Genomic DNA, 24,781 nt, shown 5'->3' with positions numbered 1-24,781 from the left:
AGGCAGCACAGTAGGGTGAGTAGGAGCCTGGTTCTGGAGTCAAACCCTCGGGGTTGGAATCCTGGTCCTGCCACTTACTGGCCTAGGCAAGTCGCTTAATCTCTTCGTGCCTCAGTTTCATCAGAGGTAAATGAAGATAATAAGAGTTTCCAACTCATAGAGTTGTTATGAGGAATAATTGAGTTAATGTATGTAAAGTGCTCAGAATACTGCCTGGCTCAGATAATGCTTATTATGTATTGTTAAATAAAATGGAAAATACCCTCGTCCGCACCTTCACTACCACCCACTAATGTTTTAATTGGCTCTGGTGGCTCTTGTCTCATTTTTATGCTTCCAACCATGTCTTCACTTTCTTTCCTGTTAACAGCTGACCTAATCATCATCTACTCAAAAGAAAACAAAGGGAGGGGGGCACATTCAATACTCTCCTGTCCTCATCCTGCCTCCCTCCTTCTCAGGCTGACACCGTCCTTCCCTGCCTCCCCCTTCCCTGCCTCCCGGGATGTTATGAGACCCATTATCTCTTCTCCCCTCGCTTCTCCTCCTTTTCTTTAAAATCCCTCAGGTTGTCTCCATTCTTAACAATACAAATGGCCACCAGCAGAACTTTCTCTCAGTCTGACTCTCTTACAAACTACTGACTCATCTTTCTTTTCTCTCTCCTCAAATTCTCCTTAAGGAGTGGTGTGTATCTACCATTCTGTTTCGATTCCTGCCGTTCTACTGACACTGCTTTCTCAAAGGTTACCACTGACTTCCTAAATGCCACACCTTGTCATCCCTCTTAGTTCTTTTCCTTTTGGACCATTTTATAATCTTTTGTCCACTTGATCTCTTTTATTATTTAAACCTCTTGTCCCTTGTCCGTTGGCTTCTGAAACATTGCTTTTTTCCCAGATCCTCCTCTTACCTCCTGAATCACTCTTTTGTACTGTCTTCACTGCCACTCTTTCCCCCTTAGCCCACTTTTCTCTCTGTCATTTCTCCATTTGTAACCTTACCCACTCCCACAGACTCGTCTGTTGCTTATGTACTAATGATGTCCAGATCTGTCCAGCCCCGACCTCTCCAGACTTTTTTTTGGACTCCAGATTGTCTTTCCAGCTGTCTGCCAAACCTCTTGATCTAGATGTCTTAGGTCTAGCTCATTCTCAGTATTTCCAAAACAAAACTGTTTTCATCCCAGTCACAAGCGTCTTGCTCCTCTTCTGTCTTCTCATCTTGGGGAGAATCGTCATTAGCCGCTCAGTCATCCGAGACCTTGGTTCCCGTTTGTCCGTCCCACCACTGAGAGAGTCCAGCTGAGTGCATGAGCGTGAGGAGGAGGCACATGCTGAAAACAGAGACTCCCAGTCCTGCCCTCCAAAGGGCCTGATTTAGTAGGTCTGGGGTAGGACCCAGGAACCCTCTGTTCTGATGCCCATCCAAATCACTGATCACTGATGAAAATGAGGGTTTGCTCCCTCCCACTCTTCCCTCACCATCTACTGAATCATCAGGACTTGTCCGTTCTATCTTTTTAATGTCTCTTGGCTCTGCCTTCTTGTCTCCATCCATATTGCTAGTACCCTAGTTCAAACTATCATCTCCCACGTGAACTAGCAGGGACACGTTTTTTAAATGTTTGTTGAATCATTACCATAGTTTGTTATAGGTCTCCCTTTGTCTAATTTTGTACATTTATAGTCCATTTTTAATAATACCTTCGGAATTGTCTTTAAAATACCGACCTATAATGTTACTATGTACATCTATCAGTGGTTGTCAAATCTTATCACACATCAGAATACTCTAAAATACGGATACCTGGGCCCTACCTTTGGAAATGCCAACTTACTAGCTCTGGGATCCAGCCCAGAAATCTGTATTTTTACCGTGCATCCCAGGCTCTTCTGATGCAGTTTGCATTTGGGAACCCTTGCCATGTGGAGTAAGAAGGCTGCCTGCTTCCATGGCCTCCATCTGGCCAGTTGCTCTCCCCACCCTCCTTAGCCGAGTTCACACCCCTGGACACTTATCATTCTGGTTTCCCGAGTGTTCCTCATGAACTCTGCCCCTGCTGTTCTCGTTGCCTGTGTCGCCCTGCAGCCCTTGGAACCTGGTAAAACCTTCCTAATCTTTCAGGGCTCAGCTCAGATGTCCTTTCCTCTGTGATGTCTACCCCGCCAGAATGTATTCATCCCCCTTCTTGTTCTCATAACGACTTGTTCTTGCTGCTGTTTAGCAATCACATGTAATGTTATCTTATACAAAATCATATCTACCTTTTCTTGTGCTGAACTATGAGTCCCTGATGGCAGGAAGCATGTCTCAGTCATCTTTTTCTCTTCAGTGCCCAGCACGTTCCTGGAATGAATGGATCAGTGTTCAGTAAAGTTCTAAAAGAAGATGAACTCTCTCAGTGTCAGGAAGAGTGATCCTTGGGGAATTTACATATTGAGGAAGAGGAAGAGTGATCAGAGGAGAAAGCTGAAGAACTAGTTAGTTTATCATGGATGCTAAGAAATGAGAGAGAGCTTGTTCAATTGTTCATTCATCCATCAATTTACCTAAATAAATATGTATTTATTGACCATTACTGTAAGTCAGGCACTGTTCTAGGTAACAAGGAGTATCATGCTGCAGAGAACTGGGATGTGTATTTGTGCCTAAAGTAGAAAAACAGAAAAATAAAAATCTTTAAAAATTTGATTTTATCTCTGATGAAGGTTAGAATTGAGGCTTTGTCCTACCCTGTTCTAGTTAGTTATCTCCATCTCTTAGAGGAGAGAAGACCAACATCTTATCACTGTCCTCTGAATACCTGCCCACTGTAGGGCTCAGGTCTGCTATTTTTCATCATTTCCTAAAGATGTAAAGTCCAGGTAGAACATAAAAGGTTAGATAAAGTTAGACTCCAGTTTTTTAAACTGAATTTTCTAAAAAAAATTATGAGGAATAGGACCTTCTTAGCTATTTGAAATAATTGTTAAGCTTACATGAAGGCAGAGGGGTAAAATCTTTTTATCCCTTTAATCTGAGAAATCGTAACTTTTTTCTGATGGGATACTTGGGAAATCAACTAAATCGTTTGAGAAGTTTAGCTGGTCTGAGAGGAACATTTCGTCTAGTTTCTCTGAACACGTTTACTGGAGGGAGTTGTCCCGCTACCTTCCCGTGGGGTCGAGTCACAAGAGCAAGTTGATGAAATACCCTCTCCCGTCCCAGATCCCTGCTGCGTACTTGGAGAGCTCCGACTGCCACGGCTGGAGGTCTTGACTGGCTGTTGCATTTTCATGATTGCTTGTTGGACAAGGATAAGAAGTCCCATGTCTCCCCTGTGATTACTGCCTTTAGTGGGTTTCTGGTAATGCCTCCAGAAAATTCCTATTATGCATCTGTTTAGCCCCATCTTAAGGCAATTTTACTAGGTTCCATTTGACCCCTGGCTGCCAGCAATGACTTATTGCTTGGATTGTGACTTTCTCAGATCTTATTTGTTACTGCTAACTTAAAAGATGTTACATTTTAAACGTTAGGGAAAAAAGTAGCCAAGGACTCCAAGTCAGCAACCAGATGCTTAAATTTAATTATTGTAAATTCTGCTCAGCTACCAAACAATCGCGATTTGGAGACACAGATCCTTTGAGGGGCTAGCCTGGTGGCATACAGGTTAAGTTCTGATGCTCTGCTTCGGCGGCCCGGGGTTCACGGGTTGGGTCCCGGGTGCAGACCTGCACACTGCTCCTCAAGTCATGCTGGGGCGGCGTCCCACTTGCAAAATGGAGGAAGATCGGCACAGATGTTAGCTCAGGGCCAATCTTCCTCAAGGAAAAAGCCAACAGGAAAAACACACTATATTAAAGACAACTCTCCTCCCAGCTCCTAAAAAAAAGAACCTTCGAGCCTCACAGGCTCTCTGTCAGGTCTTTTTCAGCAAGTCATGCTGTGGCAAGTGGGAGACTCAGGAGGTGAGGCAGTTTCATTATTTACCCAGTGTTTCCTGCCCAGGGCTGCTGTTGCCCCAGCGGAGAGATTTATCCAGTGGTTTTGATGTGACCTGTGAATAAAGAGGAGAATGTGTTTCAAAGAATTTCTGTGAACATAATTTGAATTTTAGATTATTATACTTGTTTCTGTCCACTTTAGAGGGTGGATACACCCACCTCCTCGGCTGGCAGCGGAGCCCTGAAGCTCTCTCTCCACCCTCCCTCACTGGGTTCTGTGTGTCCTGGCCCTCTCTTCACAGTCTCTCTGCTTTGCTGTAGGCTACTCCGGTTGCTGATTTATTCCAAGACTTTTCCTGTCTGTTCTGATAGATTGTTTCTCTGAACTTGAGTGCATCCCTTTTCAGACTTATTCTCCAGAGAAATGATGGTGCTTATTCCTTTTGAATTCTCCATGTTCGAGTCGTGCTGTGTTCCAACACTTGAAGGACTAAGGTCTCGGTATCTATGATGTATCACTGTCTCGCCTTTTATCAGGGTCTCGAGTTGTGACATGGGTTAATTGGATTGTACTGAGAGCACAAGAATTTGTAAAGCAATTACTTGCTTTACTAATGACTATCCACGTTCTTTATCTTATTTGTAGTTACTGTCTTTTATTGACGTATGCATGAATTATTTCTTAATAGCATTCTCCTTATTCACATTTCACTAGTTTTACGTGTACATACTTACATGCTTTTCAGGTTTTTAAAATCCCAAAGGGCCCTGAAAATATTTGCAGTAACTCAGTGTAAGAGCAACTCCATTTCTCCTCTGCACTTTAGTGGGGCAGAAGTTCCTGCTGATCACCTATCTCACTCTCACAGACGGGGGAAAGCCGCACCTGTTGGTGTGGCCTGATCTAGATGATCTGAGTATCGTCCCTGTGTGTTCCTGAGTGTTGGAGTGCTTTTGGTGAGCTCTGTTGTGGTTGTGTGGTTGTGTGTGTGTGTATGTGTGTGTGTGATCCCTCCACTGCCTCCTGTGGCCTCGCTGGGACTCCGAGAGGGTGTTCTCTGCTGCTAGTTGGTTAGGGCTTTCAGTTACAAGCAGCGCCCAGCAGTGCTTTCCTGAGCCAGGAGGGAGCTGCCTCTGTGCTGTTGGGCCCGCTGAGGACTGCTTCCGAGTAGGAATGCCGGTGTTGCCTTCCCATGCTTTCTGGATAGAAATAGCCAAAGAGAGGGTAGTCAGTCATTGCAGACCCTTCCTTTATGGCATCTGCTAACAGGTAGCATGTCGAGATTATTAGAATTTCCCCTCTCTTCTCTCTCACCCTCTCCTGGACTAGGGAGTGCTTTAGAGGCCAGAGTTACCGGGGCAGCTACAATTAGGGGGAGGAGCAGAGGCCTTTGGGGATCTGTGAGCCGGCAGCTGGGGACCTGAGTGTCTGGTAAGGGGGCCTGTGCAGGGCTCAGAGAGGCAGAGGGTTTGCTCAGTACCTCACGTCAGGTCCAAGAACTTTTTTTTTAACTTTTTATTTTGAAGTAATTGTAGACTCCTAGGAAGTTCTGCAGAGAGGTCCTGTGTGTCCTTCTCCCAGTCATGGTCCCACGGGTAACATCTTACCTAACTGTAGTACATTATCAAAGCCAGGGATGGACCTTGGTGCAATCCCTGGACCTTACTCAGATTTCACCAGTTTTACATGCACACGTGTGTGTATCAAAATCATTATACAAAATTTTATCACGTGTAGATTCTTGTAAACACCAACACAGTCAGATACAGCAGGAATTATTTTCTAAATTTCCAGGCAGTTTTAACTTGTTCTTTTGATTTAGTGATGAGACTTTTTTTTTGAGCAATCTAATTTCCAACTTGGAAAGTCTGAAACTACAAAGCATGTTATGTAGGGGAAATGAGTTTCTTTGAGAACTTTAAAAAGTTTTATTGTGAAATGTGTATCTAAAATCCAAGAGTACTTTATAATACTATTATTATTTTTCTTTTCTTTCTTTTTTTGTTTCCTGAGATTGGCACCTGAGCTAACATCTGTTGCCGATTGTTTTTTCTTTTCTTCCTCTCCCCAAAGCCCCTCAGTACGTAGTTGTACATTCTAGTTGTGAGTGCCTCTGGTTGTGCTTATAATACTGTTATTTAGTAGTGATATCAATAATGCTTATATCTTATTGATCCACTGAATTTTTTTAACTGATTTCCTTATGAAGAGATAATTATAGAACAAAATGAAATTGTCGTTTTCTTTTTTTTTTTAAAGCTTCAGTGCATAGCTGTGTATCGTAGTTGTTAGTTTAGTTCTGCATGTGAGCCGCTGCCACCCTGTGACAACTGACAGACGGGTGTTGTGGTTCCACGACTGGGAAGGGAGCCCAGGCCATGGTGGTGAGAGCACCAGATCTTGACCACTAGGCCACCTGAGCTGGCTCTGTCACTATATTCTTCTCATGCGGGACAAGTGACTAAAAATTTTCAGTTTTTAATTTTTATTTTATTTGTTTTTTAGCTTATTGACAACAGATTTATTTTTTACAGTTCTGGAGGCTGGAGAGTCCAAGACCGAGGGACAGCCCTCCTCCTGGGTCACAGCTGACACCTTCTAGCTGTGTAAGCACGTGGTTGAAGCAGTCAATTTTTTATATTTTTCCAGTTGTTGATATTTTAAAAACTGTGGGCTAACAGATTCCACTAGGGTTTGAATTTGAGGTAAGAGGAAGCCCTGTTGCTTTGTGAAATTCTTTCTTATTAAACTGAGAAGGCTTATGAGTTGCCATCTGACTATTCGGTTGTTTCCCCGTCTGTTGCTCTGGTTGTACACCTGCTGGTGACGCACCGCACGCAGAAGGGCCGGCCGGAACGGGCAGGCGCTCCTCTCCTGACTGGCAGTTCTTGACTGACTCTTTCAAACGTCGCAGAGGGTGATGGAACAAACACCTGTGTATCTTAGGAAATAGACCATTAGCAGTGCTGTTGAACAAGTCTTTCTACTTTTTACCTCACGTAAATGTTTGTTTTACATGTTTTTAAAGTTATATAAATGGCGTCATGTTATACATATCCTTTTGCTTGTGGTTTTTAGAATTTAATATTAAAGTTTAAGACTTCCCTGTGTTGACACACGTTCATCTTTACATTGATACATGTGACACTAACTTACTCAGCTTCACGTTGTCGTGTGGTAGCCCAACGTATGGTTATACTAAAATTTCTTTTTCTTCTGCTGTTGATGGACATGTAAGTTGTTTTTGGAATGGTGATGATGTTTGTTTGTTTTGCTATTGAAACATAGAAGTGCAAATCAAAACCACAAAGAGGTGTTGCTTCACACCCACTTGGATGGTTTAATAAAAAGATGGACAATAACATATATTGGTGAGAATATGGAGAAATCGGAGCCTCAGAATTGCTGATGGGATTGTAAAATAGTACAGCCACTTTGGAAAACAGTCTCATAGTTCCTCAGAATGTTAAACATAGAGTTACAATATGATCCAGCAGTTCTGCTCTTAGGCATATATCCAAGATAATTGAAAACATAGTCCACATAAAAACTTGTGCATGAATGTTGATAGCAGCATTATTCATAATAGCCAAAAATTGGAAACAACCTACATGTCCATCAGCTGATGAATGGGTAAGCAAAATGTGGAATATCCATCCAGTGGAGTATTATTTGGCCATAAAAAGGAATGAAGTACTGATATTTGTCACAGTATGGATGAGCTATGAAAACATGCTAACTAAAAGAAACCAGATGCAAAAAGCTGTGTATTGATTTCATTTGTGTGAACCGTCTAAAATAGGCTAATCTGCAAAGACGGAAAGTAGATTAGTGGTTGCTGTGGGCTGGAGAGAGGGAGGAATGAGAAGTGACTTCTAGTAGGTGTAGGGTTTCTTTTTGGGGTGATGAAAATGTTCTGAAATTAGATGGTGGTGATGGTTGCACAACTCTGTGAATGTACTACAAACCCCTGAGGTGTACACTTTAAAAAGGCTGGCCCAGGGGTGCATCGGTTAAGTTCGCAGGTTCCGTTTCAGCAGCCTGGGCTTCGCCAGTTTGGATCCCGGGTATGGACCTACACACCGCTTGGCCAGCCGTGCTGTGGCAGGCGTCCTATACATAAAGTAGAGGAAGATGGGCACAGATGTTAGCTCAGGGCCAGTCTTCCTCAGCAAAAAGAGAGGAAGATTGGCAGCAGATGTTAGCTAAGGGCTAATCCTCCCCTCCCAAAAAGGTGAATTTTATGGTATGTGAATTACATCCCTGTGAAGATGTTATAAAAACACAATTCAAAAACTCGTAATGCTTCTGTAAGCATTCTCATACGTGGTTCCTTCCATGTGTAAATGTGTTAGAGTTTTTCTAGGATTTATGCGAAGGATCAAATGTTTGTGCATCTTCACTGGATAGTGCTATTCCAGATTACTGGCTGTACCAATTTACGTTGCCTCCAAGTGTATATCAAAGTTCCTCTTGCTCCACATTTTCATCCACGCTTGCTGTTGTCAGATTTTTTGTATCACTGACTTTTCAGGTCAAAACTGCTATGATTCTCAAGTCTGTTACTTACTGTTCTCAGACAGTGCCAGCAGTGTAATGCTGTCTGTTAAATGGCTACTGACTATTGCTGCCTAGATTTCTTAGTGATTAGCTGCAAAATATCAAGGCCCAAGGAGCATGTTGCTTGATGTTTGGGGTTTGTGCATGACTACCTTCACATAATAAGGGTTATGACGATCAGAGAGAGAACGGCCAGGTCTGCTGGAGAAGACCTTCGTCAGCGTGAGACCACCGAGTCTCAACGGTCGTGTTGGGACTACTCAGTGTGCGTATTATCGAGACCGTACGCATCTTCCGCTGCCTCCCCGACCCCCACCGCTTTCTTCTTCGTGCAGCAGCAGCTTTTTTTCTCCCCTGTGCTTTGTTCTTAGTGGAAGACGTTTTATATGTTTTACTAGATGTTTTGGTTTTTTATTAATGTGAAAATTCTCTCATCTGGGAAAAAAATTTAGATCATTTAAATGTATTTTCCATTTTAATTATGTAATAATTGCCACCTTTATCCCTCTGGTTAGTATTGTGGTTTAAATGATTATGATTATTCCAAGAGTCTTTTTTTCCCCAGTAAGGAGAGACTTTATTCAAAAGGCTTATTGACAGAGGGAAGGAACTGTAGTGATGGGGAGAGGGGAGCTTTACAGTAGGCTATAAGATCTGCAACTTTGAAAAGGCTAACTTCAGAAATGTATATGTAAATCTACTTAAAATGGGTTCCTGTGTATTTAGTGTGTTCTGTTGATTTTCTTTGATCTGGGCAAATTTAAGACACTGGATAATTGAGAGTGAGCTTTAAGTGCTGTTGTAGCTAACACCGTGATAAGGTGTTTATTTTTTTAAGGGTGATATCTTTATCTTACTGCTATTTGCTTTTTGTAGTATACTGGTCTTCATGAGGACCATTTTCATGAGAACATATTTAGGCAAATGTTTGCCTAAGGACTTTGCCAAGCGGCAGTTAGAAGAATGGGATTACACAACTTTTCATGACATCCTATTCTTTTACAAAAAGGAAGGAAGAAGTGAAATAGGAGTCAGTTAGGGGAGAAGAATGTTTTAGAGGACATTCAGTGCCAATCCAGACTTAGTCTACTGACTGAGAAAGTGTAGCCAAGGATGTTCATGTTCAGGTGGTTCGGTGTCAGAAGCCCTTCTGGTGCTTCCTGCGGTCTTTCCAGGGCTCTCTAGGCCAGCCTGGAAAACGGCTTTGCTCTTGGCCTTTACCGTAGCTTTTGAAATCAGATATGTTAAATTACTTTAAGCCCTTGGTTTTTGCCATTCAGCCTTAAGTTGTAGAAGTCTGTCAGTGTGGCATGTTAACATGTAAGATTAGCTGGTGCTCTGGGAAATCGGGTGGTCTAGTACCAGTTATGTAAGATGTCTCATTGAGTTTTCAGAAAATTTTGCATAGCAGGAAAGGTGAAACTTGGTCTCAAAAAGATAAAGGGAAAATTTTGGCCTAATTCTTAATTGAGTAAAGACCTTGGTACTCTAAAAGGCTGGGGAGAGAGGTCAGTGTTGGTGTACTGCTATTTAAGGTTTATTTGAGTTAATCTCTGAGGTTGCTAACTAGGTGGCTGTAATTCAAAAGACAGCTTGAAAGTGCCAGCTATTTGGCTGCTCCTTAAACTTGGCTTAGTTTTAATGCTTCAGTGGTACAAGAATTTTTTATGATTCCCTTAGAGGTAGAAAAGGATTCTTTAGTGATTTTTCTAAAACATCAGTGCTTAAACTGTTTAAAAACAAACTCTAAATATCTTGATACCTTTCTGCTTCTCTCTTCAGATTTGACTATTTGATCGTCTAGCTCAGAGCCTGCTGTGTGACAGGACTGCTTTCTAGATGCACTGGAAGTTTCACCTAGTGTTGTAGGGTGACCTTGAGCAGCAAAGGTGGGAAAGGTGGAGGTGTAACTACCTTTCAGGGAAGTCTGACTCCTGTGCCACTGAGAGAGCGTGTGCGAGTTAGTTGTACAGTGTGTGAGATCAGCTGTGTTTCAGACTAGCCCTTGTGCAAAAGGAAAATAATTCTAAGATGAATGAAATTTCAGAAAAAAATCTGTATAAAAATAATTCGAGTCAATACAAAATAGCTTTCCAAACCATTATTTGGAATATAATAGATATACATTTAAGAATGTAATGGGAAAGAAGATCCTGTTCACATGAAATGTGAACAGCAATGAAAAAAATCATAAAATACTTAAGAATAATGAAGCAATGGAAAAAAATCATAAAATACTTAAGAATAAACCGAAGGGAGCCAGCCCCTGGCTGAGTGGCTAAGTTTGCGTGCTCTGCCTCGGCGGCCCAGGGTTTCGCTGGTTCAGATCCTAGGTGCAGACATGGTGCTGCTCATCAGGCCAGGCTGAGGCGGTGTCCCACACAGCACAACCAGAAGGACCTACAACTAGAAGATACAGCTGTGTACTGGGGGAGTGCCTAGGGGAGAAGAAGAAGAAGGGGAAAAAAAAAGTCCAAAAAGAAATGTGTAGGACCTACAGAAAGAAAATATATTAAAGAACATGAAAGAAAGCCTAAATGAATGGAGACAATGATAGAAATACTCAGTAAGTACTGTGTCATCTCAATTTCTTAATAATACCAATCACTAGCAGTAACTACCTCGTAGAGTTGTTAGACTTAAGTAAAAACTCAATGAGACATCTTACATAACTGGTACTAGACCACCCGATTTCCCAGAGCACCAGCTAATCTTACATGTTAACATGCCACATGTTAATAATAAAAGGGCTTAAAATAGTTTCCAGCACGTAGTAGGGTCCATTGTGTTTACTATTATGGTTTTGTTTTTTGTTTTTTTAATAAAATAAGTATAGCCCTTAATCAGAATTTCCTTGGAAACTTGGCAAGCTCATTCTGAAGTTCATCTGAAAGAATCAATCTTCAGAAATAGCCAAGAAATCCTCCAAAGCCCAGTGAGGTAGGTTGACCTACCAGATGTCAAAACATAGTACAGTAAAGTAATTAAAATTCTGTAGTATTGACACAGGAATAGACCAATAGACCAATGAAAGAAATAGGGTGGTCATTTATAGAATAACCACAGAATATATAGAAATAGAGTGAAAATAAGTTCGAAAGAATCAAAGAGCAAAATATATATATATATTTTAAAACATAGTAAGTTTTAGAAGGAAGTACAGTTGAATATTTTTATAACTAGGAATCAAGGAAGCAGTGGGAGGGAGAGGGTTTCCTGAGCGAATTGAAACTCAGAACTTCTGTGTGACAAAAGACATCATAAGGGGCCAGCCTGGTGGTGTAGTGGTTAAGTTTGCGTGCCCCATTTCAGTGGCCTGGGGTTCACAGGTTCGGATCCCGGGCATGGGCCTGTACACCGCTCATCAAGCCATACTGTGACGGCATCCCACATACAAAGTAGAAGAAGATGGGTACAGATCTTAGCTGAGTGACAATCTTCCTCAAAAGAAAAGAGGAAGATTGGCAACAGATGTTAGCTCTGGGCCAGTTTTCCTCACACACACACACAACAATCATAAAAAAAGTTGAAGGACACTTGACAGACTAGGAAAAAGGTTTATGACCAAAGGATTAATATCCAGAGTAATGAGTTCTTCATACAAGCAATTTAAAAAATTTAACCATCCAAAAGAAAAATGAGGAAAGGCTTTGAATGGGCAGTTATTTATATGGTTAATAAACATATAAGATAATATCCATATGGAATTGTAAGGGACCCAGAATAGCAAAAACAATCCTGAAAAGAAGAAGAACAAAGTGAGAGGGCTCATACTTCCTGATTTCAAAACTCACTACAAAGTGTGGTAATCAAGACAGTCTGATATTGGCACAAAGATAGACATAGATCAATGGAGTAAAATTGAGAGTTCAGAAATAAACCTGTACATCTCTGGTAACACTGATTTTCAGCAAAGGTGCCAAGATCATTCACTCAGGAAAGAATAGTTTTTTCAACAAAAAGTGCTGTCACAACTGGCTAGTCACATGCAGAAGATGAAGTTGAACCTTTTCTTCACATTATGTACAAATTAACTCAAAATAGATCAAAGATCTAAATGTAAAAGCTAAAACTATAGAACTCTTAGAAGAAAACAAAGAGGTAATATTATCTCTGACCTTGGATTTGGCAAAGGATTCTTCCATATGACAACTCAAGCATGAGAAACCCAAAAAAGGAAAAATAGATAATTTGAACTCATCAAAATTAAAAGCTTTAATGCTTGAAAGGACACCACCAAGAAAGAGAAAAGACGACCTATGGAATGGGAGAAAATTTGTAAATAGTATATTTGACAAGGGACTTGTATCTAGAATATATAAAGAACTCTTACAACTCAATAATAAAAATCCAAATATTCCAATTAAAAAATGGGCAAAGGATCTAAATAGGCATCTCTCCGAGGAAGATAAACAAATGGGCGATAAGCACATGAAAAGATGCTCAACACTATTAGTCATCAGGAAAGTGCGATCAAAACCACAATGAGATATCACTTCACAGCAGTGTCAGATGGCTAGGATCAAAAAGTCAGGTAATAACAAGTGTTGGTGAGGGTGTGGAGAACTTGGAGCTCTCCTGCACTGCTGGGGGAGTGCAAGATGGTGCAGCCACTTTGGAAAACAGTCTGTCAGTCTGTCAAACAATTAAACGTAGAGTCACCACATGACCCAGCAATTCCACTCCTAGGTCCATACCCTGGCTAAATGAAAACATGTCCACATAAAAGCCTGACACGCATGTTCACAGCAGCGTTGTTCACTAATAGCCAAAAGGTGGCAATAACCCAAATGTCCATCAGCGTATGAATGGATAGCCAAACTGTGGTGGATCCCTACAGTGGAATAGTATTTGGCCATATAAAGGAGTGAAGCACTGATAGATACTACAACTTAGATGAACCTTGAAAACATGTGCCAAGTGAAAGCAGTCAGTCAGAAGTCTACGTATCATATGATTCCATTCATATGCAATCCAGAATAGGGACATCTATGGAGATGGAAAGTGGATTAGTGGTTACTTAGGGCTAGGGGTGGGAGGGAGGGGAGTGACAGCTAAAGGGTATGGAGTTGCTTTTTGAGGTGACAAAAATTTTCTAAAATTGACTGCAGTGATGGATTCTCTTATCTGTGACTATACTAGAAGCACTGAAAAGTAAGCCTGCCGTGACACTGTATAACCTAAATGGGTGAGGTGTGTGGTATAGGAATTGTATCTCAATAAAGCTGTTCTAAAATGAAAAAGTAAACGTATGAGAAACTGCCTTCTTTCATTATTAATCAGCAAAATGCAAATGGAAACACTGATTAGTTTTGTTCAATACTTTAATAGAAATTTAAAAATTGGTTTTGTCAAGCATGGATATTGGTATGGAATTGAGGAACTGGCACACTTTAAACACTATCTTGTAAATGGGTAAAGCCTTTTCAGAAGGCGGTTTGGCAGAATTTATAAAAAACATGCAAATTATTTGACCCCCAAGTTTTGTTTCTTTCCTTATGCTGGCACATGTGCAGAAAGATGTTTGTACAGAAATGTTCTCTAATTCATTGTTTATAGTAACGAAAAATTAGAAAAAGCCTAAATTTATATAAATGGGAATAAGTTATATATTCATAGTATGGAAATCTTTTGCAGTATGAATAAAAGAAGTAGACCTACCTAGAGCCCGGCCCCCTGGCCAAGTGGTGAAGTTCGCGCGCTCTGCTTTGGTGGCCCAGGGTTTTGTTGGTTTGGATCCTGAGCGCTGACATGGCGCCGCTCATCAGGCCATGCTGAGGCGGCGTCCCACACAGCACAACCAGAGGCACTCACAACTAGAATGTACAACTACGTACTGGGGGGCTTTGGGGAGAAGAAGAAGAAAAAAAAAAAAGATTGGCAACAGTTGTTAGTTCAGGTGCCAATCTTTAAGGAAAAAAAAAAGTAGACCTACATAGACATGCACTAAACATGGGAGATCTATAAAAATGTTGTGAATAGAAAGAAAAACACACAAGTAATACATATAATGTGTCCCCATTTATGCTTTTAAAAATCCTAAAAGATATATAAAAACATGTCCTTATATAAGTATATAAGTGTCTAGACAACATTTTAGAAGGAGATACACCAAACTGTGGGTAATTTCCATTTTTTTGACTCTTACAATAAAAATATACTCTTGTGTTACTGCATTACTTAAAAAAATCTCTCTGAAGAAAAAGACTGTGGTATAGCCGGGTAGTGGTGAGAGCCCTGGGCTGGGAGTTCGGAGCCCAGAGCGCTGGGTCTCGACTGTGTAGGTGTGAGCCCTCTCAAGTGGTTTTATTCTCAGGGGTCGCACGTGACCCAGTGTCAGGAAGTAGGATTAGTGTCCCTGTGCTTCCCCATTGTCGCTTCTGGAGCATTACTTCCATACCCTCCTGTGAAAGCAGAATGCCTTCTGCTCCTCTGATGCTCGCACCTTTTGGCTGTGCCACCTTCTTCCCCCCTCATTCATCGGAGACAACTCACAGTGTCCTCTCCATCTCGTTGCTATCAGGGCTTCGACACTCTGGCCTCATAGTTTCTCAGCTTCCTCATTTGGGGTGACGTCCTCTGTCACCCACTTCCACAGTCACACCTATGACACAGTTTTCCCCTGAGCCACTCCTCTAAGCCTCTGGCTTTCTGATGATAATAGGTAATTGCTAGTTCAGTCACCCCCTTATAACCAAGTTCTCATCAGGCCTTCCAGTTCTTTACCTCATCTCCTTTCTTCCGAGTTTATCAGCTTTCCTTCTTATCTTGCTTAGATTCCCTGTGCACTTTAGTAACGCTTTCCTTGAACCTTAAGCTCTTTTACCTCTCTGAGATTTTTGAATTTATCTGGCCAAGTCCTAACCCTGGATGAACCCAACTCTGATTTCTCTCTGGTTCCACCTAAGTGGTTGAAAAATCACAAAATAGTGCAGATTTTTACCAGTTTACATTCATGGTCACCAAATTCCAATAGCCCATTTTGTTTGTTTGTTTGTTTAAAGGTTGGCACCTGAGCTATCATCTGTTGCCCATCTTCTTTCTTTTTTTTTTCCTTCTTCTCCCCAATGCCCCTGAGTACACAGTTGTATGTTCCAGTTGTAGGTCCTTCTGGCTCTGCTGTGTGGGACGCCGCCTCAACGTGGCCTGATGAGTGGTGCTAGGTCTGCGCCCAGGATCTGAACCAGGGAAACCCTGGGCCGCTGAAGCGGAGTGCCCGAACTTAACCACTTGGCCATGGGGCTGGCCCCTCAAATAGCCTGTTTTTTCTGGAAACTCTATTATGTTTCTCTGGTCAGCTCACTACTTCTTTCCCTGAAATGGTCGTTTCATACTTCTCTACTCTCCTCACCGGTGCTCTGACCACTGTACTTCCTCCGTTTTTCTCAACAGGTGGTGTCACCTCCTACCGCCTTGCTTCCCACTGCACAAAACCTCTGATCTGGCCTTTGTCTCCATCATGCACCAAAAAGAGCTCTTTAAAGAGCTCTAACATGAGACCTGGTAAAGTCTCTAGGGACCCTCAGGGTGCTACACTGAGAGTTGTATGTGTGATGCAGTGGTTCAGAGCGTAGGCTCTGGAGGCAGACTCATTGGGTTTGAATGCTGGCTTCTCAGTTTTTAGCCGTGTGACCTTGGGCAAATTACTTAACCTTTTAAAAATGAAAACAATAATAATATCCATCTTAAAAGCTTGCTAGAAGGATTAAATGAATTAATGTATGGAACAGTGCTTAACCCATAGTACTCAAAAATATTAGCTGGTTAGTAATATTTAAAATTTATTAATTATATAAGTACTATAGTAATCATATAGTTACCATAACGTGTTTATTAATATTTAATATAATAAAAAATATTACTCCTACCACCATCTCTGTTACTGTTATGATTATTACTACTACTTCGCAGATAAGATAGAAAACAGAGAAGTTAGATTAGAATTTCTTTAACTTTTCACCTGCAAACCACCCTGCCTTTGTCAGAAGCATTCTCTTTTCCTTCCTTCCTTCCTCCCTCTTGGAGTGGCAAGGTGTTCTTCCTGTCTGATCCTTCTGTCTTTGTTTTGGAACCTTTCTCGGCAACCAGACACTATTCAGTCTCTCTCCAACTTTCCCTTTCACTGGCACCCTTCCACATGTCATTAAACATGCGCGGATCTCCTCCATCTTACAATAACAAAATCCCCTGGGCCCTTCCTGGCCTCTTTTATCACCTTGTCTTTTTCCTCCCTTTCTTAGCCGTGTTTTTCAAGACTTAGCAATGCTTTCCTGTCCCTTCACTCTTTATTCCATTTCTCTGCCTTTGCCTTACTGCGGCATTGAAGCATTCTTGCTGAGGCCGTCCGTGCCCTTCAGCCCGCTAATTCTGACGTCTCCCTTCTTCATCTTCCTTGACTGTCGGCAGCATCAGCCACGCTCTCCTTCCGGAAACCCTTTTATCCTATGACTCCATGATACATTTCTCTTGTTTTTTTTTTTCCTCCTTCTCTGGTTGCACCTTCCTGGTTTGTACATCCTTTTCTACATGGATTTTAAATGCTGGAATTTCTCAAAGCTTGGTGCTAGGACTTCTTTCCACTCTGTTCTCTTCCCATCTCTTGTCCACATGCCCAGCTTCAAACAGTCCTCAAAAAACTTCGGCTGCTATCACCATTGTTATCATACCTTTCCCTTCCTTAGAGGACTTTTGGGAAGACCTATGGGAATATATTTAAATTTTGAGTATTTCGAAAGAAAGAATTATATTATAATTTCCTTATAGAAGATTTTTTTTTTTTAAGGAATATTAGCCCTGAGCTAACATCTGCCAATCCTCTTCTCTTTGCTGAGGAAGACCGGCCCTGAGCTAACATCCATGTCCATCTGCCTCTACTTTATATGTGGGACACCTGCCACAGCATGGCTTGCCAAGTGGTGCCATGTCCACACCCGGGATCCAAACCGGCAAACTCTGGGCCGCCAAAGCAGAACATGCGCACTTAACCTCTGCACCACTGGGCCGGCCCCTGTAATTTACTTATATTTTATTATTTCATTGAAATTAATCTGTCTCTAAAATACAATAAACCCATTCCTATTGATCAACTTTATTACAGTAATGTATTATTGGAATAAAAAAGTTGATATGACGTGCCTAGAATTATGTTATGAATTCACAGTCATGAGGGTGTCTGAATTCAGCAATGTTCAAATAGTATACATGAAGCCATTTCCAGGCACTGAAGATGATAATGATGATGATGATAATAGTAATAACAATGACAGTGACAAGAATTTAGCGTAGTCCTAAGAGAAATATCTTCTGTATGTTGGGTTTTCTGTTCCTTAAATTCAGGAAATTCTCATAGTGTATGATCTCATGGCCTAAAAGAGGGAAAGAGACCTCTGGAGAAACTGATAATTCTCGGCCGGTGCATTACACACCCAAGGACAAAGCAATTATGATGTCATTTCCACAGAAACCAGCTGAGATTTTGCAAATGTGACATTAACTTGGAAAGTGAAAAGCTCCTCTTTCATGTCATGTCATGAGGGTATACCTGGTGAACTGTGATCTGAGTCTTCGCTGGACTCTCTTCTTAGTTGTTACGGCATTTGACGGATTTTGATGACATTAAATTGCCCTTCAGCAAATGTTCATTATTTGGTTACTTTGAAATCCCTTCTCCCTCTAGCGTATTCTTCCAAAACAGCTTTGATTTTTTAAAAAAGAGACAATATCCAGGTGTACTCGTTAGCCCCGTATCACCAGACACAAGGAACCTTCTGTCGGAGGGAGTGCTGAGTCTGGCATAGCATCATAGCTTGCCTGGCTGAGGTCTGAGCACAGAGGCAGAACACCCTGGCCAGCTGGGAGTGGCCAGGGCAGGGCCTTGGGTTGCCCAAGTAACTGTGTTTTAGTTAGGATGCTGCCACGGGGAGAGAACGTACCTCTCCTGTGGCTTTGGTGAAGCCTTTTGATCACTGACTGTTTCCTTAAGAGTCTAAGAGCAGGATCAGAAAAGAGCCCCGTTCTGTGAGCTGGCCTTTTGTCATTTACAGTGTTATGTTGGTGGAAATTTCACATTTCATTGTTTTCTCCCCTCTTTCCCCTACTACCAAACACAGGTTATTTTGTATAAATGAGGTTGGAGCTGGACTTTTGAATTACTGAACGCTGGTATTGTGATTATCACTGTGTGGGTTCTGAGGTGTCTGCTACCAGCTGCCAGCAGCAGGACAAACTCTGCATGCTCACTGGATGTGCCTGGGGGTGAATATTAACATGATTGATTGTGCTAAAAATAGGATGTTAGAAATTATTTTTATATTTAGTTCTAGTCACATGTTTGTCATAGAACCAGGAGATTTCTATCCTAGATACACATAATGTATTAGGTTATGTTCTCATCGTTAGTAATACCACTAAGCAAATATACATTGAATGCATTCTGCGTGTAGAGTGCACTTCTAGGCCCTGGGGATACAATCAGTGAGTCATCATCTCTGCAACAAAGGAGGTGACAGTCTGTTTGGGAAGTCCATAGTCAAAGATAACTGCGGTAAAATGCAGTGCACTCGAATAGGTACTTGGAAACACAGGTGGTAGAGACTAACTGCCAGGATGAGAAGGCCGGTGAAGGCAGGCTTCATGGAGGAGGGATATTCAGACTATCTTTGAGATCACAGTGAAGCCCTAACCAGGGAAGTGCAGTCCAGGCAGAGGAAATGGCCCATGTAAGTGGGGGGAGGCGTGTGAAAGTGTGGCGCGTTTGGGGAATTGCTGTGGGAATGGCATATAGTGCTGGAGTAACGTGCATGACTCTGTGCAAGTCAGTTCCAACTGTAGTACATATATGTCATGTAGTCCCCCAGCAGACTGAAGAACACTACTGTTATTCCCATTTTAAAGATGAAGTAACTGAGGCAGAGAGTGGGAAGTAACTTACCTCGGGTCTTACGGCCATTAAATTTCCCAGCTCGCGTTTGAACTCAGACTTCTGGCCAGTGCTCTAACTTGGATGTCAGCAAACTAGAGCCTACAGGCCAGATCTAGCCCACTACCTGGTTTGTCCAGCCTACAAGTTAAAAAACGGTTTTTGCATTTTTAATTAGCTGAAAAAAGCAAAAGAATAATATTTTGTGATATGTGAAACTTACATGAAATTCAGGTTTCGGTATCCATGAATTCACTGGAACACAGCTACACTTACTGGTTCAGTATTGTCTGTGGCTGCTGTCACTCTGCAGCGACTGTGTGACCTGCAGAGCCTGAAATACTTACTGTCTGGCTCTGTCAGAGAAAGTTTGCTGACCCTGCTCTAAATCAGCGTACGGGACTGCCTCATGATGTGCTTTGTTTTATGAAATAACACAGAGAACATGTGTTAAAAGCAGTACTTGGATTTATGGCTACTTTTCTTCTTAAAAATCTGTTTTCCTATTTGTTGATGTGTCCTCATGTCACCCCTGAGATAAAAGGAAGGTTCAGCTTGGTGCTTTCTGTCTTACAGCTAGGACTCTCAGTTGTGGAAAGACTGGGATGGGCTGTGCCACTGGAGTTAGACTCTCTTGCCTGTACAGGATCTTGTGATGTCCCTCATTCTGTTGTGAAACTTGCTGTCTCCCTCTGGCCTAGATCTACAGTTGCTCAGAGCTTGGGCTCGAGGCCACTCTGTAGACAAGATGTTGAGGCAGATTGAAAGAGCGAGGTGACACGCTCTCTCCTGAGCCCTCGGCGCCTCTGCAGCGGTGTGTTGGCGAGGCTCACCTGCCTGTGAGCATGCTGCCGGCGGAGTGCGCCAGGAGGCTTGGGCACTTACCTTCGAAGGAGGCAGGGGCCCTTTTTCATTGTCATTTTCTAGAAGGGATGCCATTGCATTGTTGGGCTCTGGAACGTCTGTGACTTAACAGTAAATTTTGAATCCGTCTTTCAGGTTTCCTCTGCCCGTTATTCTACCTTTGGAACACAAGATTTCTACTTTTCTGCTATTCCTGATCGCTTCCTGAATTTAGGAATACTTTCTCTGATCAAGTAAATAACGGAAACTTTCCTGTTACCTTGGCACTCGCTCTGAGCTAGTCAGGGAGAGTGGAGTCTGACACTTCTGCATGGGATGCTCGTGTTGTTTACTGTATTACTTGTATTATTTTTTTTGCTTTTTCTCCCCAAATCCTCCCAATACATAGTTGTATATTTTAGTTGTGGGTCCTTCCAGTTGTGGCATGTGGGACGCCGCCTCAGCATGGCCTGACGAGTGGTGCCATGTCCGCGCCCAGGATCCGAACCGTCGAAACCCTGGGCCGCCGAAGCGGAGCGCGCGAACTTAACCACTCGGCCACGGGGCCGGCCCTGGCTGTGTTTCTTATATTGTTGAGCTTGTGCTTTCAGGAAGAAAAAGTTATTTAGATTTCTAAAGTCTCAACCATTAGCATCTTCTCTTTCGAGCCCAATAGTGAATTTATATTATCAGCAAAATTGATTATACCTAGATTTGGTCTGTTAAGGCCCAGCAGAAATAAGATGACCTGAAGAGAGGTCAGCTGCATTTCTGCTCATTGCCAGCATTTCCTTGTCCACGACAGTGTTGAGGTCAGAGCAACGTAGAAAAGCATTTCCCTGTCCCAGCGGTCAGACGCCTCAGGACACAGCCCACATGCCTACGAGGTGACACAGACCACGGTAACACAAGTGTATACATTTGTCAAAACTCATTGAATGTACACTTACGATTTGTGCTTCTCACTGTATGTAAATTTTACTTCAAAAGAAAAATAAAACTGCAAACAAGTACTGAGCTCTAGTTAACGACGTGCATGGTGAAGTGTTTGGGGAAGTTAGTGCGAGTGTCTGAAGTGGGCTGAATGCAGGAGGGGTGGAGGGTGATGAGGCAGGGACGGCACACTGTGGTGGTGGGCTCCAGGCCACGGGTGTGTGAGTATTCACGATGAAGTTCTTTCAGCGTTTCTGTATGTTTGAACATTTTCATAATAAAATATGTGGGTAAATGTCTGACAGGGATGGGCAGGTCCTGTAAATTAACACAGCAGGCGGGGTTGTTAATAGTGCAGGACAGACTGGTGGGTGGGCCATCAGGTGCTCGTGCTCTGCCTGGAGAAGGCAGCTGCTGCTCAGCTCCAGCCGTTGTTACTCTGTGGGACCGTGGCCCCAGCATTGCCAGATACTCTAATTTTTTAAAAGTCTCAAATATGGGGTTTTTTTAATGTGAAAAATCTTTATTTTCGAAATGCCACATGGGCCAAAGAAAATGGTTTTAATTGACTATTTTTCTATCCCAAAGATTTTAATTTTAGAGAAAAAAACTGAAGGTGTCTTTTTGAGTTGTAAAGTCCCCGTTGCAGTCAGTAACGTGTGACTTGAAAGAAATTTCAGGAGTAGCTGAGACCTTGTCCTGTGACCTCAGTTCCCCTGCTCTGTAGGCTCCTGTACAACGATGTTGTGCCAGCTCCATGCACAGCGTTCCTGAGACCCACCCAGCCAGGGCTTTGCTGTGGAGCAGGGCACAGCCATGAGGCTGGGCTGGTTGGCCTTGATTTCCCTAGGCTCACAGTGGATTATTCAATATGGAAAGGGCAGCAAGCAGGACATGCTAGCTTGCTACTCAGATGTAGTTCCTGGATATAAGTCACTTGGGCTTTAAGAGAAATTAGCACTAGAGTGAAATCAGAAACAGAAAAGACTTCTTAGATTTCCTTATAGTCCCTGCTTTGGCTAAGTGGTGTCACAGTCTACTTAGGGTCCTAAGCTCTTAAAAATCTCTGTGTTATCCTTTTTCACTATTGGCATTCTAATCAGCTACCCTGTCCCTTCTACCTCAGGAACGCTTCTCAAATCCATCCCCTCCTCCATGTCTCCAGGGCCCATACCTGACTTCAAGACCTCGTCCCCTCCAGCCTTGATGATAATTTCCTGAGTGGTGTCTCTGCCGTGAGCTTCTCCTGCCTGCAGTTCAGTCTTCGTATTCCCGCTGCAGTTGTCATTCTAAGACACTTCCCGTAGTGTCGCTCCCTCAGTTGAACAGCTCAGTACCTCCCCGTTGCCTCCAGGGTCGGGGCTCCTCATTGTTGTGGGACACAGGGACCTTTGCTGCTGCCAGCCTACCACAGCCTCTCTTCCTTCCGTTTCCCGTAGCCTGAGGGTCCAGTTCAAATTCTTCAGTATGGCAAATGAAGCCCTATTCAGATTTTCACGTGTGCCCCACGCCGGTCTGAGGACAAGCATGCCAAACTTCTCACCATTCCAAAAAATTGTCTTTTTTTCTCTCCTACAGACCTTTGTGTGCTGTTCCCTTTGCTTCTGATTCTCCTTGTCCCTGCTTTTCCCGCTAGCTGACTCCTCCTTCTGTCACCCCAGACAAAGTTGGTTAACTCCTTACTTTGTACTATAACACTTTGTAGATATCTCTCATTTTATATTAGAGGATGATTTCTATTGCATGTATCATTTACGTGTCTCTTTCCACCACTAAATGGTAAAGTTTTATTCATTTTTGTGCCTGCATCTCTCTCTAAGGACTGTGTCTGGCCTAGTATAGGCCTCAGTAAATGTTTGTTACATGAGTAGGTGGGAAAAGCTCTTTACAGTCAAGGAACACATTGCTAAGGTAAATTCCTAACCTGTTCTTTGGTAAAGTGAGTCAGTGTCAGATCCGGAACTTAACTCCGTCTTCTCCAGTTTTCTGCCTGTCGAACAGTAGACGTGGTGAACCCTGTGTAGCCAGTGACTCTGTCGTGGTCAAGTTCAGTCTGCAGCCCCTGGACTACCTTTGCCGGCTCTAGGAGTCATTCTTTCACTCCTGATCGTCGTCTTCCTTTTCCTCGAGTCCTACCTTTAGTTTACTTCCTTCTCTTATTAAAAGAACCTGACTGTGGTCTGTTGGCATCTACTGGAACTTACATAGAGTTTCTGCTATCTTTATGTTTATATTGTGTATAATTTTACCCTTTCTTGTATGGAAAGGAGTGTTCCTGCTAACTCCTAGAGACTAGACAAGGGTAATAAAGTAACAACAGCAGCTAACGCTTACGAGTGTTTAACCAGCACATGCTGGGCACTGCATGTGTTCAGGTGCATGAGCTCATTTGTAACCCTGTGAAGTAGGTACTGTGATTGGTATGATAATTTTACAGATGAGGAAACTGAGGCATGCAGAGATAACTTGATCTAAGATCACGAAACTACTAATTAGTGGACCTGGGATTTGAACCCAGGAAGTCTTATTCATAGTCTGCACTCTTAACCAGTACACTGTACTGGGTAGGGTTAGATTACTGCTTTCTCCAGTATCTTCTACCACGTGGGACTCTACACATGGGGAGACGTGCCAGTTAGTGATATGGGCTAACATATTACTAGCTTTGCCTATGTAAAACTCTTGATGAAAATATACTGGGAAAGTAATGACTTCTTATTTAATATCTCCTTTTAGGGATAAAATTTGCTGCTCTGATTTATACTTTCTGAGAATTTAATCTTCCTATAATTTCTTTGTGGCTTTTACTCCTTACCCAGCTCAGATCCCAGAACTGCCTTCCCCCTTTTTGCAAGGCTTACTTAACGGCTATGGAGCATTGCCCACACGATAGCTTCCAGGCTGTACTCTTGCGGCTTGTGAAACACTTGTTTATGGGCACAGAGTGATCTGGAGTTAAATAGGAAAATCTGTCTCCATGGGACAGCAGTTGGCCCTCCATGCCAAGTTGGCAGTGGAGTAGACCTTTGGGGGCTGTGGTTAAGACAGGTAGCCAAGATGGGGAAGGTTTCTAATCCAGACCCCGCTGGTAAACACAGTGGTAACCACAGCACTTTAGTGGGAGCTTTGTGTTTAGCCTAGTCAGGAGTGACCAAGAGAAATCGACCAATTGGCCACATTCCTCATATGAAATTATTGGAGAGCCAGACTAATATCAGTTTACTCTGTATTTGCTAAAGTAAAGTTATTTTTAGGAAGATAGTATCAGGTATTAAAAATGTTCCATGAGCCAAGTGGTATCTTGAGCCTGGCCCAGGAACTTTATTTTGGATACCTCTATATTGGTAGGTAGGAAACATTTGGATGGTTCTGCAACTGAATATATGACCTTAAATAAGTCATTTAACTTTTCTGGGCCTAGTTTCTCCGTCTGTAAAATGAAAAGTCCTAACGCTTATTGCTCCGACTACCACATTCTTTCCTTCTTTCACAGCTTTGTTATATTCTTTTTCCCAGGAACCTCTTTTGATCAAGTCGGTTAAGGAGACTCATTCCATTACCTAGGTTGCCTCAGCTCTTATGAGCAGAATTGGTAAG

General features: G+C 42.4%; 1 protein-coding gene and 1 long non-coding RNA gene across 20 annotated transcripts in view; one reads left to right on the top strand and one right to left on the bottom strand.

The window, feature by feature from the left end:
* The window catches only part of PPP1R12B (protein phosphatase 1 regulatory subunit 12B), a 206,298-nt gene that overhangs the window by 22,360 nt on the left and 159,157 nt on the right, over positions 1–24,781 (top strand). The gene's annotated exons all lie outside the window — the stretch shown is intronic.
* LOC139042559 (uncharacterized) lies at positions 6,434–22,804 on the bottom strand. Of its 2 annotated transcripts, XR_011499408.1 has the most exons (4): positions 22,359–22,619; positions 19,421–19,549; positions 14,152–14,334; positions 6,434–6,871 (listed from the first exon to the last, which is right to left on the bottom strand). It is a non-coding gene; the product is annotated as an uncharacterized lncRNA (long non-coding RNA). The 2 variants fall into 2 exon arrangements; XR_011499409.1 differs by lacking the exon at positions 19,421–19,549 and having other exon boundaries at positions 22,359–22,804.

This window comes from Equus asinus, chromosome 30 (genome assembly GCF_041296235.1).
Source record: "Equus asinus isolate D_3611 breed Donkey chromosome 30, EquAss-T2T_v2, whole genome shotgun sequence".
NCBI classification, from domain to species: Eukaryota; Metazoa; Chordata; class Mammalia; order Perissodactyla; family Equidae; genus Equus; species Equus asinus.
Note: the sequence above shows the minus strand (reverse complement) of the source record. Positions and strands in the feature narration are given on the sequence as shown.